We start from the raw sequence: 19,946 nt of genomic DNA on the forward strand, positions 1-19,946 counted from the left end.
CAGACTCTGCTTTTCAGGAGAAACTCAAACTCAAGCACACAGAAATTACACTAAACAATTTCTGGCTCCACATTTTATTCTGCTATACCTTAAGTCTAAAATACCCTCTCCTTTTCTATTTGGTAAATCTCCTTATCCTCAAACCCTTGCTCAAATATCATCTACATCAGAGGTCATACACTAGATTTGGCCTGGTTTGGTCCACAGTTTTTCCTGTAAACATCTCTTCTATCTATACTTGTTTACATGTTTGAGACTTGGCTTATGTTCTGTGGAACTAAGTAGAAGCATTTTGTCCTGTTCATCATTGTATTTCCATATAGTGGCAGTTTGTAAGCTTTGGATAAAATGTTATTGACCATTGAATGGATGAGGCAGCTTTGCAAAGTGTAAAGAGTAATTGACTTAAAGTAGTCTTCTGTATGCCCCTAATAGATTGTGTGATCTTGGGAATGTCATGTAAACATTCAGTCTCAGCCTCAGTTGGGAATGCATTTGGCTATAGGTAACAGAAAACTTACCTGCATTAGTCTCTTTATCAAATAAGGGTTTATAGTCTCACATAATAAAATCCAGAAATAAGCTGGCGAACCAGATTTTTTTTTTCTTTTCCTTCCTGGTCATATAATGGCTATGGCAGTTCCAGTCCTCACATTCACATACAAAGCAGGAAGGAGAGTAGAGGACAGAGACAGCTGTATTAGGTCCTTTAAGCAAAAACCAACACACATACAACCAAACAAAAATGTTCCAGAAACCCTAGCAGATTTCTCCTTTATGAGTCATGAGCCTGAACTGTAGCACATACCCCTAGCAGCAGGACTGGGAAAAACAAATACCTAGACTGAAGCAAAGCAATTTCTCTCTCAGACACAATCAGGATTTTGTTAGCAATGAAGATGGGATGGTGGGATGAATGGATGTCAGGTAGACACCCAATTGTGTCTGCCACATTCCCAGTCTGCAAAATGAAGTTAATAACACCTAACCTACCAACTCTGCAGAGTCCTATAAAGTTCAAGTAGGATCACATATGTGAAAGAGCTTTGCAGAATGCCATGCAAGCTATTAAGTAGTTTATTGTACACACAAATAGGAAAATATTATTCTATCCCACACTGAACTAAGTACATAATAGTTACACAGTATTTAAATTTTATGTTGAAAAATACATTTACCTTCTACTACTGACAGAGGACCTTTATAAAATAATGTTATACACTGGGCTGGTGTGGTTTTTCTTCTTTTGGAATGTATAGGCTATCACCATAGCAATAATGGTAACCATAACAACAGGACCATTAGCACTTCATTACAATTTAATGGCAGGCAGGAAGGAAAAATATCTTGTCATTTTAGTTGTATGGGAGAATTTTGGTAAGAACATACTGTAACTTGGCCAGGACATCTGTACTCTTAAGAAAACAACATGGAGAGCCAAAATATTGGTTTTGTAGCTGATTTGAAAAAGTCATTATTCTGAGGCATAGTGTCCTTGGGTGTCATGTGGAGACATGGGCCAAGTGGGGAAAAACTCACATTTTGAATCATCTACATCACCTCCTATGATTCGTCATTGCCCTTCATGCTGTGGAAGTAGAATGCCTTCTGGTCTCTCAGCTAGTGAGAGCTAACTGCATCACAGCCTTAGATTCCCTCTCATTTAATTTTTTAAGACCAATTTATCATGCAGTAAAGCTCCGTTAAATATTAGGCTAAAACTTTGTTAACTATTATTTGTTATGCTAGAGATAACATGGTTTATGTCCATGGGGATGAAGGCTGGATTTATTACCTTCATTTCACTAAAGGTTATGACTTCATGTAGATTTAGTCAATAGAGTATAATCCATCATCATCATGATATCTCATCCCTTAATACTTCAAATGGCATCTCTAAAAAATATTGATGTTTTCCTCCACTGACAAATTTACATTTTCCCACCTATCAAAACTGACAGTAGCTCCTTAATTATTCAAGAAGTCCATGTTCCAAAATTTCTAATTGTCTCTAACATATCCTTTAGAGCTCATTTATAATATATAGATATAAACATAGATTATATACAGATATCCTATATATGTGTGTGTATATGTGTGTATATATGTGTGAAAGCCATACATGCATATATGAAACATACATGTATGTATATGAAAACCAAGGGACTGGTTTATGGGATTGTGGGAGCTGGCAAGTCTGAAATGTGAAAGGCAGGCTGGCAGGCTAGACGCTCTAGTCAGGAGCTTCTCCCTCAAGGAAACCTCAGTTTTGCTTTTATGGCCTTTCTGCTGATTAAATGAGGCCCACCCACATTACCCCAAGGATAATCTCTTTTCCCTAAAGTGATGTGATAGATATTAACCGCATCTACAAAATACATCCACAACAACACCTAGATTAGTGTTTGGTTGAAAACTAGGTACTGTAGCCTAGCCAAGTTGGCACATAGAACTAAATGTCACAGTGTTGTTTAGCTTATTCTTCCAGCCCTGTGGTGTCCTGTATGGCAGCCACCAGTTTCTGAGCACTTGAAATGTTGTTAGTTTGAACTGAGGTGTTCTGTAGTGTACAATCCACACCAAATTTAGAAGACATAATACAAATTAAAAGAATATAAATGATCTCATTAATAATTTTTTATTATTGAGGATTATCATTAATTATTTTTATTATTGTTTATATGAAATGATAGTATTTTAGGTATGCTGGGTTAAAAAATATATTAACTACTACAATTAATTTTATCATTTCATTTTACTTTTCAAAGTGGGTCACTAGAAAATTTTAAATTATATATATGGCAGCATTTTATTTTTGTGGGGTAGTGCCACTTTAGCCTCCTATATTTTTGGTAACCTAGAAATTAGACTCTAAAGATTTGATTAGATTAAATTTAAACTTTCCCAGTAAGATTACATTGTCTTGGTACTTCATATAGGAGTAGAAAGTATTATCTTGTATACTATTAGTGATTTAGAGTTTGGCCACAGGATTAAGGGGATGACCCCTTGAATCTCCCATGGTAAAATTATGGTTTTCTCCTTGTCACCAGAAAGTAATCCTCATGGTGTTAGTTTGCTGCCATAAAAGAACATTCCGTTTCTAATCACCAATTCACCAATGATTTCAATAGCCTTTGATAATTCTTGCTTAAATCAATAATTTTATCAGAGATTTCAAAATAGCTAATGTCCAATTTTGTCACTCCTTAGACATAATTAGTTATCATTAATCTGTAAAGTAGTGGTTTCCTGTTTAACTGAGACCATTTGGTTGCTATGAATACTTATTGGAAAGATGGGATAAATTCTTATCTCTTACCTTTAATTGCCAGTTTTCAAAGTAAGGAATTGATTTAATGGATGCCATAAATGATGATAAATTATCTTGGTTTCTCTTTTTTGAATATTATAAACTTGTAGATTTTCTTCATATACAGAATATCTTTCAGTCAACTTCAATCATTATTTTCTTTGATGCTTGAATCTTTACACTTAAACTATGGGAGGGCCTTCAGGATGGTTCCAGTGCCCTTTGACGCAACCTCTTCAATCCTGGAAGGCTTTCTTGCTTTCTGGGAAAGCAATATTATATCCCAGACTCACTTTGTGCCTTCCTGCTCAGATCTTGAATCAGTCATTTCTATGAAAAGCCTTGTCTTAGAAAGTGTGTTTACAAACTGCGATCTTGTGCTTAGAGTCATAAATTTTCTTTATTTACTTGTAATAATATCTGAATTTTACAGTCATAAACTTAAGGGTAAAAAGAGTGGGATTTTATTTCCCTATAAACAAACTCAATTTCCACTGATGTCAGTAAACTAAATCTTTCCAGTCCAAATAAATTTAGTCCCTTCTGGATTTTTCCTAGGCTTAGTTGGATTAAAATTCAATCAAATTTAGATCTCTCTCCTTCTTCGCAATCCTTCCATTTTCCCCAAAGTTGGTATAGACTTGGGGTCTAGGAGCATAAGAGTGTTTTATGTTGTCCTAACACCTAAAAGGAGGTGTCTTGTTCATGTGTAGGATGCCAGATGGTGCAAATAAAAACACAGGATGCCCTTTTTCATCAGTATCCACAACTAAAATGTACATGCTCTCTCTGCTCCTTGGTCACCAGGTCTTTGCAGACCACTCTCTGTGTTCCTTGTCCCAGCTGCTAGGAATTTCTAGGTCTAGTCATCCATTCACAACCACTGCCACCTGCATCTGGGATGGAAGAAAATTTAGGATGCTCTCTTTCCCTCCTCTGGGGCTCTGAAAGGTTCAAGGGACTGTCTTTCTATTCCTCACCACCTATTTCTACTTTAATGCTGGCTTCTCTTGAACTGTTTTGTGTCCTACCCAAGGCAATAAATATCACTAATTTTTGTGTAGGGGGCCAAAAGAAAGACTAGTGTTATTGTTTCCAATTTTATTTTGCTGCACATCACTTAGGCGAGATTTGCTATTCCCTGCTTTAGCGCCTACCATTTTTCACCTCCAGAATTTTGCTCACGTGTTCTTTTTGCATAGATTGACCTTTCCCACCCCCTTCCAGTCTCTGTATATTCAGATCCACCCATTCTTCAGGGCCCACACAAACCTAAAAAATAGTCCTTTCTCCTTCTATTCTAATTATACTTCATTTCTGCCTTTCTTGTCGGACTTATTACTTTATTCATTATTCATTCTATAAACATATACTAAGAAGTTTCTTCCTGCTAAGGTTTGTGCTTTTTAAATCTGAACTAGATTGTAGATTCTTTGGAAGGAGAATCAGTGTCTAGTACACCATTGTATTTCTGTACTCAGCAAATATTTCTGAAGGAAGGCAGGAATGGCTGAATGAATAAGCATGTGAATTGCTGACCACCCGGACTGCAGGAACCTTATCTTTTCTCTAGCTCCTAGGACCAAGATGCCTAAATTCTTAGCTTTCCATGCTTCTCTTTCAAACTTAGTTTTGTCTGCATCTATTTTCTCTTTGTCTTTTTAAGAGGAAGAAGAGATCCATTTTCAGTCTCACACTAGCCTTTCTGCTCATTGCCTGTCTAGAAACCATCTTCTAATTTCCCTGGGATCTCGATTCAGCAGTGATCTCCCTTTCTCTATCTTTACCTCCTTCTAGTCAGCGTATAAACAGCCTCAAGTGTTTCAAATCTTTTAAAACCCTCTTCCTCTCTTGCCCCCAAATGTTCTTACCTGCCTCTCTATCTTCGTCTCCTGTTACTTGCAGCCCTAAAGCTATGTTCCAGCCATACTGAAATATCTGACCCTCTATCTTCGTTCACTTGTCTTTTTTGCTTTTCACATGCTCTTTTGCTTGAATATCCTCTCATTCTTTGCCTCATTCTTTGCCTCCAAGTCTCACTCAAGCATTCTCTCCTCTGAGGAGTCCTCTACAACTCTCAGAGAAGAGCTGATCATTGCTCCCTTCTATAATTTCACCAATTTCATATGTGTTATAATTATCTGTTGATTGATCTGCCTCCCCAAAGTGATTGTGGGATCCTTGTGGGCAGTTACACGGTCTTATTAATAACATGTGTATTCCCAGTGGCTGGCTGTAGTAGGTCCTAAAGGCTATAATTGATATACCAACTAATGAATAAACCAGTGAGACTGACCATCTCATTGCCTATAGCTGCTGCACTGTGCTCAGGAAAAATCCCATGATAGTTTAAGCCAATGTGTGTTCCTCCTGTACCAGCTCTGGCAAGGGCACCCTGACCTTGGCAAGGTTGTGTCATGTATTGAATAGGAAATCAACTAAATTTCTTGTTTGTGTAATATGCTGGCCAAAGGAAAGATGGTTGTGTGGGGTGAGGGCAGCAAATGAAAAGACCTTCTGTGCAAGGAACGTTCCTCTCCTACATTACATTTCACAGGAGGTGCCTCCTTGAAATGTAAACCCTAATTCAAGGAGGGTTACAACAAATCTTGCTCACAAGGGCTAGGACAAGTAGTTGGTTGTAGAAATCTTTATTCCAGTGTCTGAACTTTCCACTAAAGCAAATAGGAAAAAGAAAAAAAAAATAACCTCATAATTACCCATCTTGGCTAAAAGTTCTTTTCTACCATTCATTGCAAATAAGAACTAGAAAAAAAAACACTTAAAAATCATCTAACAAAACCCATTCATTTTGCTTACCCTAATTCACATTTTAAAGATGAATAGTCTAAGGTCCAGAGTAGTGGGAGGAGACCTGTCTAGGGTCTCACAGCCAGTAATTGGCAAAACTGGTATTTGATCTCAGGTTTCCTGATATTCCACCCAACACTTTTTCAACTTCATTATGCTAATTAAGTGCATAAATAGACAAAGTACATGAAGAGAAAAAGGGATGACCAAACAGCTGGAATGTATTATGGTACAATAAGATAGTTTAACAACTTACATATGATTCCAAACACTATTGCATTTGTCATTTCCTTACATTGATCTATGACCTGGTGTTGCTTTTTCCTGATACTTAAAATATTTTAGTTTGAAAATAACTGTTTCACATTTTGATTCTTTAACTACAAAATGCATGGTTCTACTTTTGGAAAGATCATGAAATCAATGACAGGATTAATAGGAGCCACAGTATTTGATAATGAAACTGCCAAATTGCCATTGGATAGCTGTTAAGAACTTGGAAGGGTCTGAAGTTTTACCATACTTGTACTCTTTCAAGTCAGCTTCGTGGATGCTGATGGAAGACACAAATCTCCTGGGTTAGAATCAAAGGACTTTATCACTCCTGGCAATAGCAGTAGCCAGAGTATCAGCATTTGCGCTGGTTTCCTAAACCCCAATTCCCGCAGGACAACACAAAGAAGGCTGGGTGACATTGGCACTCACAGTGGTTGGTGTGATAGGAGAAGAACCTGGAGGCTAGGGAATTTGAATCTTCTGTAATAGGCAGTAAGGCTGACTGCCTTTTACTTTAGAGGGAGACACCATCTCTATCTCCCAAGGCTGTACAAACAGAAAAATATCCTTGAAAAGATAATCTGAAAGAGAGATTTGTCAGTTCCTCTGCTCACAAAACATGTGAAAACAAAGTGGACCCACAGAATATTGTCTCCCACTAATACCTACCTACTCATTTCTATACTGCCTTGGCTTCTGGTGAATTTTCCCATGAGTATGCCACTCCATCAGCCACTCTGCTTAATCTGACTGAGAGAGGCTGGCACTGAATCTGTGAAGTAGTTTTACACAGCACTTAATTAAGGATACTCTTATCAAAACTTCAAGCAATAGGATGAGGCCATCTGCAGTGCTTACTTTAATTGTGCACCCAGGGTCCCACCTAGCTAAACAAATCCCATAAGCGATCAGTGTCTACTATAGAAAGTCAGGTGGTTTCTCCTTAAATTGTTTGGCCTGAGACATTAATCCAGGTACAGCAAGATGTATTAGTGACTGGACAGATTCCTTCTTGGCCTGCAAGGAGGAAGGAAGTCTAGGATAATTCTGTCATCCAGACTAACTCTGGCCTGTGGACTGAGACTGACTTAAATGCCTTCCAGTGTCAAAGTGAGTCATCAGTCAGTTCAACTAAAGTCAGGGGGAAAATGTGTATTGTCTTTTGTAATTGAAGGATTCCTATTGTAGGGAAAACTTTCTTGAGGGTGCCCATAAATAACAAGTCAGTTCTCCCTCTGAGAATTTTCCCTGAGGAACTAAAAGTAGCCTTATTTTGGAGAGATCATTGCAATTGTCTGAGGGCTACGTGATCTAGAGGTGTTTCTTTAAACACTTTCAGGTCTTCTATGACCATCTCTAAGGTGCAAAGCACTGTGTTTTAAGGAGGGAGGCAAGTTAGTTCCTGGCTTCCACAAAGAAATACAGTCCTGGGGAGGTAGCTGTTGTTTACAGTCCTTGGGGCCCACCAAGTTTGGCCAACTTCAGTCAGGGGCACAAGCTGACAGTTCTTCATAGCCAGTGTGTCCTCAGGGCCAGCCCAGGTTCCAAGTTTACTTACAGTAATCTAATCCTTGCTTTTGGAGGAACTGCCTGAGGGCAACTTGACCTATTTGTCCATGGTGCCATCTTGGTGGCATTCATCCAACCCATTGAATGACTGAGTATTAGCTATGGGAATAGAGATAAAGAGATCCAGAGGTGCTGGCAGGTATTTTGCATGGAAGGTGCAGAAGCTGGGGTCTTTTCCCACTATTTCTGAGATTGCTCAGTAAGGTTAAAGGAAATGGTAACTAAGTCAAGTCCAGAACCATCTGGTGGGGAATGGCAGAGCCAGCAGTCAGGTAAATTTAAAGTGCTTGCAACAATCAGGGAAAACTGCACTAGGGCATTTTCCTCCCTGAGGAAAGCTCTGGGGTGGTTCTGAAAGACAAAGGTAACTATTATCCCTCCTTCTCCTGTACCTATCAAGGTCTAATGTGTTCCTTCTTCTGGGGCCAGAGTTCTACTGCCGTAAAATTGGCAAGTCCCATTCCAGTCCCATCTGTAGCTTTAGCTTGTTTAAAATCATCTCCTCCTTACCCTTAGACCTTTCACCTAGAAGGTTTCAACGCAAGAGTAAAGAGTTATAAGACTTACAGAGACTGTTTATGTCCACCACTTTGACCTCTATGGGTCACTTGGAAAGCAGTGTACCCAACCAAGTAGCCATTAGCCTTAGGCCATCCTAGGACCATGTCAAACCCACAAGAGAACCAGATGGTAGCACCAGAATTAAGTATGGATTCTCTAGGTTCCCATTAATCTGGCTGCCACCAGGAAGTTGTACCAACCAGGTTGGTCTGAGGTTGCCATTAGGGGAAAGAAAGAAGTATCTTGTCCAGGAAAGGTCAGGATGGAACCTCAAGTTTTCAAAACAGATGTACGTAATTCCTGATTATTACCCAGGAAGTGTCTGAGAGAAGATGATTCCTTTCTGGGAACAGCCACATTTAGTGAACAAACCCCCTTGCTAAAATATTGTAGACCAGGAGCTGAGACAGGTAGAATCAGAAATCTCTGGGGGTTGTTTTTTGAGAAGGTCCATACTCCACAATGCAGAGTGTCTATGGGTGGTGAAGAGAGTGAAAAGTCCACGGAATACCTTGACAACCAGCCCACTATTGAGTGGTTTTTGCAATAAAAGTCACACATTTTCAAACTCTAAAAAACAGAAAACATGACACAAGTTAGTTTCAAGGGTGCAATGGTGCGACCATAGTTGAATGATGGGACTGGAACAATAATACAGGATTCTGTGAAACTTTCAGTAGAGGAAGGAACCACCAATAGCCCCAAGTAGGAATAAAAAATCGAATTTAGTCAGTCTTACAGGAGCAGACGGAATCCACGTGCATACAATGCGGTCTCCTTCACCTTGAGACAGACAGGTCAGCCTTTGGCAGGAGTCACAAATCTGGCATGCAGCAGTAACCTTGGCATTAGAAAAAGTGTTCTTTGCTTTTTGCCCATTCTATGTTGGTGGATATGTTTCCATATCTGGTAGAACATGGATCTAGACAGGAATAGTAGCAATGTGGGTGGTGCAGGCTCATCAGCAGCTTGATTATAGTTGGTCTCATAGGAGAACAAGCCCTTACTGTGGGTTTCTACAGGAGTGACCCAGATGGTTGAATCAGCAGCTGTAATTTATTTTTACTGCTCATGGCCCCAAAGAGGGGCTGACCAAATTGCTAGGTCGTTGGTAACAACCCGAGTCAACAAAACTGAAACAAGGTTCATCAAAGTGAGTATTGGACAAAGAACAGCCTTGAGTCCTACCCATTGAGAATAGCAACCATCATGTCCACTTTTGGTTCTGTATTGATGGCATTGAGATTGAAGTACCACAGCAGCACTTGGATGCCATTTGGTTTTAGCTGAGCTTAGACATGAACCAGTCATTTAGGGGAACTTCTGTGCGTTGATGATCTCACTGAGCTAGTGGCTTTGCTTTAGGCAGTGCGGTGGGGAATAATGTTTCCCCCAGGAGGATAGCTGCCATTTCTTCATGTCAAGCCAAGATTCTGCTTGGGCTAGGCTAGCTGTTTTCTTGAACATTCCATTTTCATTTGACAAGTGAGGCTTGATGTACCCTTCACATCTTGTTAGTTGTTGTTGAGTCTGAGTTGATCCACCCCAAAATGGAATTATCAGTCTAAAGAGTTACAAGTTTTTTATGGGTCGGGTGTTCAGTGTCAACAAGAGCCCAGTAACAAACTAATAGATGCTTTTCAAAGGAGATGTACCCAGTAGCCTTGTCAGGGAAGTGATGAGTCCAGAACCATAGGAGTGCCCCTGGTGGAGGCTTCCAGATGAAGGCATCTTTCGCCAGAGGCTTCAATGGGCAAAATCATCAGTCATAGAAACTTGTAGCTCAAAGGGGCCATTAAGGTTGTTGAGCCCTACTTGGGGTGGGCTAGAGAGACGGTTGGAAAGCAATTTATATGTTTCACTAACACTTCACTACATGCAGCTTTTCCTAATCAGAATTCCTTCTGGCACTTATGGAACTAGAAAGTACAAGCATATAACATTAGTTCTTTTAATAGTGTCAGTTGTAGAAGCAGCAACAACAGTACATTGATTTTTTTTAACATCTTTATTGGAGTATAATTGCTTTACAATGGCATGTTAGTTTCTGCTTTATAACAGAGTGAATCAGTTATACATATACATATGTTCCCATATCTCTTCCCTCTTGTGTCTCCCTCCCACCCTCCCTATCCCACCCCCCTAGGTGGTCACAAAACACCGAGCTGATCTCCCTGTGCTATGCGGCTGCTTCCCACTAGCTATCTACTTTACATTCGTTGGTGTATATATGTCCATGCCACTTTGTCACAGCTTACCCTTCCCCCTCCCCATATCCTCAGGTCCATGCTCTAGTAGGTCTGTGTCTTTATTCCCGTCTTACCCCTAGGTTGTTCATGACCATTTTTTTTTTTTTTTTAGATTCCATATATATGTGTTAGCATACGGTATTTGTTTTTCTCTTTCTGACTTACTTCACTCTGTATGACAGACTCTAGGTTCATCCACCTCACTACAAATAACTCAACAGTACATTGAATTGGCCCAAAGGGCCCCACCCATAAAGTCACATTAGCTTCCCTGTCCCGCTGTAGTCCCTGCCAGTACTTATTAGTAGAATTCTGAGGTCCCCACTCCTCATGGAAATAGTAGGATGGTGAATTGGGCACCTGTATACAACAGTCATAAAAGTTTGAGTCTTTTTTCTCCCTGAAATTCCCCAACCTACTCTTATGGGTGTATCTAACCATTGGAGACCAAAAGACCTTGGCCACACCCCTAATCACACTTTCTCTTAAGGTCATTTAGACTGGAGAGAAGGGAGGCATCAAGGGGCATGGAGGGAGAAAATGGCTCTGTGCCAGTAAACACATCTTTGCATTCACTTTCTGGTTAGAATGTTGTGGTGGTGGATCATGATTCAATCAAATGAACTTCCAATATTTTGGGCTCACCTAATCCTCTATGTCAAAAGATGAGATCCTCATGGCTGATACCACCACTTCAGCAGTGACACCTTCTGGCTCAGCAGTGACAGTCACACTGCTTTCGAGCTTAGGCTGTGAGATTTGCACCCTTTGCCTGATTGGGCTTGATTCTTTGTCACTTTTTTTTTTTTTTTAAAGGAATCCTCTTTAATCTGGGGCATTTCCTGATCCTTTGTCATAATAACATCTCTTAAATTTTCAGCTGGTTTTAACATGTGATCTAGGGGAATTTTCCAGAGAGGCAGGGCTGATATAAGACTGTAACTAGATTACTTTGGGTAAGTTTCTCATCCTCTAGTGAATCACCTTCATCAGCATTGTAAACCCAATACAGGGCAGTAAGTAGTCATATCGTAGTCAATAACTCATCTATAGTTTCCCCCAGGAGTTTGTCTATGGCATAGTTTGTGGGTGAGGTAGCTGAGTTTAAAGGACCAGGAATGGGTTGGACAAATTCAGTAGCTATTCAAAGTCCAGATCCTCTGTCCTCTAACCCAGAGGAATAGCAGGATGAATGGGGTGCTAGCCCTCAGCACAGGAGCTGAGTTCAGATAAGGTCTGGACTCACAGGGTCAGATACCAGGTATTTACTAGGTATTTACTTTCGAGCTCATCCATTGTTGGGTAAGAAATTTAGTGGGGGACTGAGCTTAGAAGAGAAAGTGGATATAAAGGGGCAGAACCTGGAATCAAAGGTTGAAAACCCAGTGGGAACTTGATATATTTGGGTACAGATTGAGAAGAAGCCAGAAGTATCAGCAACATTGTCTTTATGGGCCAGTGGGTGTCAAGCTATCTTGGAGGAACAGGTTCAAGATAATCATCTCTCACTGGTGTTGTGAAATAAAGTCTTAGCTAGTTTTCCTGACTCCAGACTCTTCCCCTGCCAATACCTCTTCCCTGTGGCTGCCAGAGTTCCATTTATGAAGCCCAAATCTTATTATGTTAGTTCACTGCTTGAAAACCCTTCTTTGGGCTCCCACTGCAAAATAATAAAGTCTAAACTCTTTTGTAGGTCATGTATCATCCTACACAAGCTTGACAGTCTGCTTTGCAACCTCATCTCTTGAGTCTCCCTAACATGTACCCAATGTTCTAGCCACATAGAATTATATGTTCTCCCCCAAATACACTGTGCTCTTTCATGCCAGTTTGCCTTAATTGTCTTGCCTGGAATGACCTTGCCTTTCTCTGCCTGGAAAACTACTAGATTCAGCTCAGTCTCCCCCTCTAAATGGCAGGCTATGCTCCCATGGTATCATATGTACATCGATTATGATGCCATGTTAGTGCAGTGGTTATGTCTGTGTTGCCACCAGACTGTGACCTTTTTGAGTGAACCTGTCTTATTGATTATGGTAGCCCCACTACCTACTATAGTCCTTGGCATATAGTAAACATTTATTCAATATTTGTGGAATACATTTATATCTTTATGATGTACCAAGTTATTTCCTTGAAGATTGCTGAAGAAGTGTCTCATTTTATCATGTTAAAAAAACAGATGAGGACCCAAGAGTCTGGATTATTATAAATAATCCATCAAATATAATATTAATGCCTTTATATTAGATATCCATTTTTCATTTCCAAAGCAATCAGCAGTAACTACTGTAATTAAGCACTCTAATCTTTAAGGTTATTAAGTGTGAAATTAAGCTAAACTCATCCAAGGGACAGCAGGTGAACATTGTTTTAGAGAATGAATGTTTGTGTATGTTTTTTTTTTTAAAGCGACACAGGTCATACACATACTAAATAGATTTTGTCTGTGATGCTCTTACTTGGTCCCAGAGGCAGTATCTCCGACCCTCCACACAACTTTCTTCTTCATCCCTTGCCTAAAAGACAAATATCCAAAAGAAATAGAGATTTTGTGTCAAATTATCCATAAATACAAAAGATATTTATGGAAGCAGTTATTTGAAAGGTTGTCTGAAGGAACATTTGGAAAACATACTTCTTGTACACTTTGTAGTGTATTGAATCTCCAGAGGATGCACAGCATTTATTCATCCTGAAGAACATTTGACTCAACCATTTTCTGGAAAAGCACAGTAAATGGAAGATCTTGTTACTCTGGAGGAATAACCTAGTTTCTCAGTATCTTAGGCATTAGGTGGCCATTTTGTGAAAAAAGTTCTTTGATTCTGCCAGTGACCCTTGTCTTCATGCTAAATATTGTTGAAGTGAAATTAAGAAAAAGTTCAGCATCCCTTAACAATCCTTCTGATGTAACACATTGATCTTCAAGGTTCCCTGACACTAAACTACATCTATATATAGCAAGCAAACCAAAAGTGTACATCCCCTACATTGATAAATATTGTGCAATAGTGCCCATTTTTCCACTAGGAAAAAGTTATATATTTAGAGCAATAATGGTCCTTCAGTATGTAAGAAGGACATCACCAATCAATCACAACATTTTCCCACTGGGCATGGGAAAGCCTGCTACTAATAAGCAATTAGAATTGCCTTTCAAGAAAATATCCATTTTCTACTTTTACTCTGGTCCACAAGAATACATCTTCAAATAAGAAAATAAATCCTAGTTACAAAGAAGGAAATCTAACAGATACTAATGGAGTGTTGTAACAGATTTTGTACATGAAGTCATTCAGTTCCCATTTCAACCTTCTTCCAACTTGTCATCTTCCACTAAAGAGGCTGAAAAGGTAAAAATCATACTTGCATACCCCCTTGCAATTAGACTGCAGACCTGTGACCTAGGTGCCACCAGTCAGATGGCCCTAAAGGAGACTTGAATACTAACATGAGAAACTCAAGGCTGTGGTCTTCGAGAGAGAATAGATCTTCTGACATGCACAGTGGAGCTGGAAGCTGGTTCTTTTGGAACAGCTCTGGTAGAAGCTGTGGTGTTCCTATTTTAGCATGCTCAGTGCTGAATTTTGGGCTGCAGCCTCAGTGGTTTATTAGAAGAGTCTATGGTATGAAGTAGACATTTTTCCTGCCTTCATTGCACCTGGCTAGGTAGTATCAAAGTCTGGTTCTCTAGACCTCCTGGAGATTTGTAAGCTACCAAAAATCCCTTCTGTTTCAACAAACTGGAGTGTCCTCTGTTGTTTGTAACCAAGAATTCTGCTTGTCTTTGGTGTACTAATCACATATTCCCTGTGCTTTGGTATATTCTAGAAGGGGAGATAGATATTAAACATAAATAGAATGAAAAACATGTAACTGCAATTGAGGACTTAAAACTGGTGAGGATATAATCCTGTTAGGATTTTCCTGTTATGGAAAAAGCAAAGGGAGATATGGAAAATAATGGGGTTGAAGTTTGCAGCTGTAGCCCTGCTCTAATCTCCCAACCCAAATACCCATCAATCCACTTGCAACTAAGGACTAGAGGAAGAAACAAACGAGCATCTTGCTTCAGTATGAGCATTGCTAGCTGGGTCTCTTCTGAAAATATAGAGAACCTCTGGGCTTTTTTTTTTTTCCATTAAATGTCAAATGATCTAACATTGCTATTCATAAGTATGTATCATAACAGAATATTAAAGCAGTTTAATGCGAAGGGAAATTAGAGTCTGCATGGTAACTATGTAATATACATATCTCTTAACTCTGATACAACGTCATTGTCCTCAACTCTGACTAGATAGGAAACAGTTAATGAGGAAACTTATATTTCTTCTCTGGTTATGAATTAGCTCAAGTACAACACAGATGTAAAAATAAATAAATGTAATGCATTTATTGAACTGTTCATAGTGCTTTATATAGAGATCTATATCTTAATCCCTTTCTACTTCATGGAATTAATTTATTTTAACTAATGTATACCTTATGCACCTACACACTCAAGGCTATATAACTGAACATTGTGTGCTAAAACTTACCTGGAGATGATTATCAATAGTAGATACAAAAATTTTATATGGAATTCTGTACACTTTTGAAATATGAGATCCAACTTTGATGAACTTCCTGGCCACACTCAAATTTGGAATACAATAGACTTCACGTAAAAATCCTGTTAAACTCCTAACCCGATTATATCCTCACCAGTTTTAACATAAATCTGCCCACTCATCTATCTATTTCTAAAGATAGAAAGCACAGTGTACTTGAAAGAATATAGGCTTAAAAATTAAATAGAACTGTGTTTGCATTCCAGTGCTGCCATTTACTAGGTCTGTGGCCATGATCATATTACTTAATTTCTCTGAACATCATTGTATAATGGAAGGAGTAATACCTACTTTACAAGGCTTAGATCTTAATAAATATTATTTCCTTTCCCTTTTTTCCTAATTGCCACTCCCACCTCTGGCTCCTCAGAATTTCGGGAAAATTAGTGTTCATTTCATTAATCTGTTAACTAATTTTAAAGGCAATTGTTTATCTATATGCAAGTGTTTATTTATATTTATAGATATATGCCACCCTAAAAATAAACTCATAAAATACTTTAAAATGCATTTGTAACTAGGAAACATCTATTAAAAAACTAATTGATTAGGCTCTCATTTGTCATCTGACTTCATAAAATAATGATTTTATTAGATTAAGTAAGAACCTGAGATTTTTTTACTCAGAGAACATATTGAATTACTCCAGACTCCTCCTAGGAAATGTAAAACGATAAGAATTAAGTGATTTTTTGAAACCTGAAAACTTTATCTGTGAGTGACAGGTTAGACTATAATCTTATAAAGAAAGCTCAGCTCAAATAAATATATATTTTTCATTAATAATGGAATTATAAACAGTCCTAGTTAATGAATAACTCTATCTGATTATGAATCAAATAATGTAACACATTTGGAAGTATGTGGTATATGTAATGCTTTTACTGAACTATTTGTAGCATTCTGTTTTAGCAATTAGACATTCTCTTTCCTTAAGGAAAAAAGTATATTAAAGAAAAACAAAAGATAAATATATATGAGGGTTTTAATTGAAGTCAGAATTTAGGTTAATTACAATGATCAAGGAACAGAGCTGGACGGGGTAGTAGGCAGAAAGACAGATGTATATGGTTTTCAGTTTTATAATTTTTACTTCATTATTTTTTTGCAGATTCCAGTGCTCTGTTGATGTTCTTCATCTTGTCATCTATGTTTTGTGCACACTAATGGCAAGTATCTTAAAATCCTCATAACTACAATATGTGTTTTTTTTCTGTTGATTTTGACTGTTTGATCTTGTTGTCTGGTATGCTTGGCATTTTTTAAAATTATCATTGTTATTTCATGGTGGACAGTGTTTATGTAGAGTAAATTTCAGGCTGTGAATGATTTTATGTTCCCACCAACAGTATTTATATTTTGACAGGCAGGCAGAGTAAAGGCAGGTCACCTTCATCCAGTCTGATAGGAAAGAGATATGGAGCTGAGTTTTGGTCTTTGTAAGGGCTGGTCTATTTCCTTTCAGCCTTACTTCTAGCATGTAGCCTTTCAGGGGTCCCAACTGATAGTCTGGGGGTATTTACCAAGATCTTTCCTCTTTTGCAGGCCCTAACCTCTAGTTTTTGTCTCCCCAAAGCTCTACTGAGCTTCTCAGTCTCAGGTCTTCTCTTCGTCTCTGCCACTTGCCTCTAGCTTCCCAGTCTCGCAGATCTACTGTAAATTTACAAATACCTTCAGGGAAAAGTAACACCACATGTCACGCTCATTATTCCATACTTCCCCTCTCTCTCCAGGGTCTTGGATTCCTAATCTTCACTGCTTTGGTAGCTCTCTGATGCCTTCAAAGAGCTAATTACCATTTTTTTTTTACAGATTTTCTGATTGTTTACATTGGGAGAATTGGTCTGAAACAAGCTAGTCTACCCTAACTGGAATTTGCCTATGCTTCCATAGGTGTACATTGACATACAGGCAACTCTTGCTAATACAGAATTTGATCAACCAATTTGCAAATTAATTGTGGTTTAAAAATAACAAAAAGTGCATTAAAAATATATATACAGAAAATATTTCAAGTGTTTTCATAGTAGAAGAGTTTGTTGTTGCTATTTAGAAAGCAACACAACCTACATAATATTACAGCAACATGGGATCATTCTGCACCCTCAAAAAAAACCCCAATATAAACATTTTTTCTTCTGTAAACAGCCTTTTCTGAGTCCTAAGCCATAGCCAGGCAAACAGCAAAGGCAAGAGGGGGTTGAAGAAGGACCTTCCAGTACCAGAGTTGGGACTATGATGCTGAACAAATTAGATGAAGAGAGAAAGGAAGAAAAAGGGACACAAAACTAGTTAACATCTTTTGCCCTACTTGCTTCCTGTTTCAATATGTTAAACACACACACACACACACACACACACAACAACAACAACAACCAGGCTCAGCTAAGAAATACCAGTAGCAGACATTTTAATAGAGTAACTGTTGGTATGTGGTTTTCTCAAGAAATTTCTTTGATGTTTTTTTTGTTTGTTTGTTTGTTTTTGGCGGTACTCGAGCCTCTCACTGCTGCAGCCTCTCCTGTTGCGGAGCACAGGCTCCAGATGTGCAGGCTCAGTGGCCATGGCTCACGGGCCTAGCCGCTCCGCGGCATGTGGGATCCTCCCGGACCAGGGCACGAACCCGTGTCCCCTGCATCAGCAGGCGGACTCTCAACAACTGCACCACCAGGGGAGCCCTCTTTGATGTTTTTTGTTCCTAAATACTTGTACTTTGATTTGTTTCACATATTTGTATTCAGATTTATAAGTATAAATGTGTCCCTAAATATGATTACATTGATAACTTTAACTAAGGTTATATTAAATCTATTTTAGACCACATTTGTAAGTTTTTTTATATACATATACATGACTTAAGCAACTCATTTAACACCAAAGAAAGGAGTTGATTTTTTTTTTTTTAAGAAGGGGCGTGACAAAATGGAACTAAAGATGTATGTATCAGGAGCTCTGTTTCATATTTCACACTCTTGAATGAGTCATTAGATCTCATAATTCCTCAGAATTACAATCAGGAATATAAAAATAATATAACAGAGAAAGCACATGAGTCTAATAGGAATGCCTCTTTGCACAACCCCAGGAGGTACTGATCATGGTCTGGGTGCATAATGACTTCTGAAGTCCTTGCAGGGCAGAAGCCCTGTGTCTAAGGCCAACATCCAGTCTGTTGATTCTCAGTCCTAATTATGTGTCTGATTATCTAGTGAGCTTTGCAAAAATTTGACTCTAGACCTACTGAATTAGAATCTTAAAGGTTGGCACCCAAAGATCTGTCTGTGTTTTTGAAAGTAATCCAGTTGTTTTTGCAGCACAGCCAAGTTTGGAAACTTCTGCTCAAATTCATTCCCACCTCTGCTTCTTTCTTTTCTTTTTTTAAAATTAATTAATTAAAATTTATTTATTTTTGGCTGTGCTGGGTCTTTTTTGCTGCATGCAGGTTTTCTCTAGTTGTGGCAAGCGGGGGCTACTCTTTGTTGCAGTGTGTGGGCTCTAGGTGCTTGAGCTTCAGTAATTGTGGCATGCGGGCTCAGTAGTTGTGGCTCACGGGCTCAGTAGTTGTAGTGCACAGGCTTAGTTGCTCCGCAGCATGTGGGATCTTCCCAGACTAGGGCTCGAACCTGTGTCCCCTGCATTGGCAGGCAGATTCTCAACCACTGTGCCACCAGGGAACTACCCCCACCTGTGTTTCTAAGATGCTGTTACAGGTTTAGACTTTTCTTGTTCTCAGACATCATCTTCAATTGATGGTTTTCCTTTTCTTTTCTCAATAATCCACTTTAATCCTTGACAACTTTTATACAAAAATTCTTCATATCTTATCTAATAACATTCATCTGTAATTGAAGTTTTTTTTAGTCTTTAAATAAAACAATGAAGGAAGACAGATCACACTTATATAATTTCTTATTAAATATAAAATATTTTAAGTAAGTGGAAAATTACTAAAAATAATATATATCTATGATCAGCCATATGTATACCAGTTTTCTATCTATTAAAAAAAAAAGCAAATTCATTTGTAACCTTCCCTCACCGCTTTCCATTCCCTCTTTTACCAGAGGTTTATCATTATTCTGAAATTGGTGTTTATCATTCTCATACATAGTTTGGTAATTGTGCTATATATGTATTGGATTGGCCAAAAAGTTCGTTCGGGTTTTTCTGTAAGATGCTATGGAAAAACCCAAATGAATTTTTTGGCCAACCCAGTATATACAGCCAATCCACATTATTTGTGGATTCTGTATTTGTAAATTTGCTTGCTTGCTAAAACTCATTTGTAACCCCCAAATCTATACTCATGAAGTTTTTTGCAGACATGTACAGAGTAGTGAAAAATTTGAGTCACTGGATGTGCACCTTCTCAGCTGAGATTGACCAGAGCAGTGATCTGCCTCCTTGTTTTCGTTCTCATCCTATAAACAGGTGGTCTTTTTCTGGTCTATTTAGTGCCAGTGTTTTGCATTTTTGTGCTTTTTGTTGACGATTTTGCTGTTTAAAATGTCCCCTAAATGTCGTACTGAAGTGCTGTCCGGTATTCCTAAG

At 38.6% G+C, this 19,946-nt stretch overlaps 1 long non-coding RNA gene across 2 annotated transcripts in view; it reads left to right on the top strand.

Annotated features, from left to right (window-relative positions):
• Positions 1 to 16,569, top strand: part of LOC308616622 — a 251,019-nt gene extending 234,450 nt beyond the window's left edge. Inside the window, exon 4 of one of the 2 annotated variants that reach the window (XR_014015734.1) lies at positions 16,507 to 16,569. This is a non-coding gene — a long non-coding RNA (uncharacterized lncRNA). The remainder of the gene's footprint in view (positions 1 to 16,506) is intronic. The other variant, XR_014015735.1, reaches the window with a different exon arrangement.
• The last annotated feature ends 3,377 nt before the right edge of the window (positions 16,570 to 19,946 follow it).

This window comes from Mesoplodon bidens (genome assembly GCF_964165515.1).
Source record: "Mesoplodon bidens genome assembly, chromosome: 4".
Lineage (NCBI taxonomy): Eukaryota > Metazoa > Chordata > Mammalia > Artiodactyla > Ziphiidae > Mesoplodon > Mesoplodon bidens.